The sequence below is a fragment of the Etheostoma spectabile genome, chromosome 5 (genome assembly GCF_008692095.1).
Source record: "Etheostoma spectabile isolate EspeVRDwgs_2016 chromosome 5, UIUC_Espe_1.0, whole genome shotgun sequence".
Classification (NCBI taxonomy): Eukaryota; Metazoa; Chordata; class Actinopteri; order Perciformes; family Percidae; genus Etheostoma; species Etheostoma spectabile.
The window spans coordinates 6,888,375-6,889,468 of NC_045737.1; the positions used below are offsets into that span (position 1 = coordinate 6,888,375).

At 38.8% G+C, this 1,094-nt stretch overlaps 1 protein-coding gene across 3 annotated transcripts in view; it reads right to left on the reverse strand.

Moving 5' to 3' along the window:
• Nucleotides 1–1,094, reverse strand: part of pcsk5b (proprotein convertase subtilisin/kexin type 5b) — a 73,756-nt gene that overhangs the window by 27,835 nt on the left and 44,827 nt on the right. The window lies entirely within an intron of this gene.

Genomic DNA, 1,094 nt, shown 5'->3' on the forward strand with positions numbered 1-1,094 from the left:
TAGAAAGCATCATAGCACAGAGACGGCACTGGTGATAATTACTAACAACCTTCTAACTGCTGCAGACAAAGGACTTGTCTCCATACTTCTCTTACCAGATCTTAGTGCTGCATTCAACCCCATTGACCATACCAACCTGTTACAGAGATTGGAACATTTAGTTGGCATTAAAGGAATTGCACTAAGTTGTCATATTTATCCGATCAATCTCAATTTATTAATGTTAACGAAAAATCCTCCAAGTACGCTAAAGTTAGCCATGGCATTCCACAAGGCTTACTGCTTGGACCAATTCTATTCTCCTTATATATGCTTCCTCTAGGCAAACCTTCATTGTTATGCGGATGACACCCAATTATACCCATCAATCAGCCAGACAGACCAGTCAGTTAGCTAAACTTTAAGCTTACATAAATGATATAAAATCCTGGATGACCTATAATTTACTGATGTTAAACTCAGACAAAACTGATGTTATTGTGCTGGGCCCTAAACACCCCCAAACTTCATTATCTAGGGATATAGCTACTTTGGATGGTATTGTCCTGGCCTCCAGCACTACGGTCAGAAATCTATAGTTATTTTTTAACAGAATATATCCTCTAACGCCCATCTAAAACAAACCTCAAGAACCTTTTTTCATATTTGTAACATTGCCAAAATTAGGAACATCCAATCTCAAAATGATGCTTAAAAACATGCATTTGTTACATCCAGGCTGGACTACTCCTCCTCTACTGTGGAATCAGCTTTTGGTCTGGGTTTGGGAGGCAGAAACCATCACCATATTTAAGAATAAACTTAAAACTCTCCTCTTTGATAAAGTTTATAGTTAGGGAGTGAGGAGTCGCAGCGTTCGCCTAGACCGGCGGGTTAAGGTGTATAGCCTACACGACTTCTCTTCATAATCGTCAGATTAATTTACCATATAATCAATAATATAATAAAACTAGAGGGAAGCAGGGAAGTACAACCTGACCAGGCTCCTTTTTATAACCTGTCTCTCTTAGTTATGTTATAACAGAGTTCCTCTCTCCTTTACCTTTCCATTTGTGTGCACCTATGTCCCAGAAATGCTTGTTACTAACCTAGCT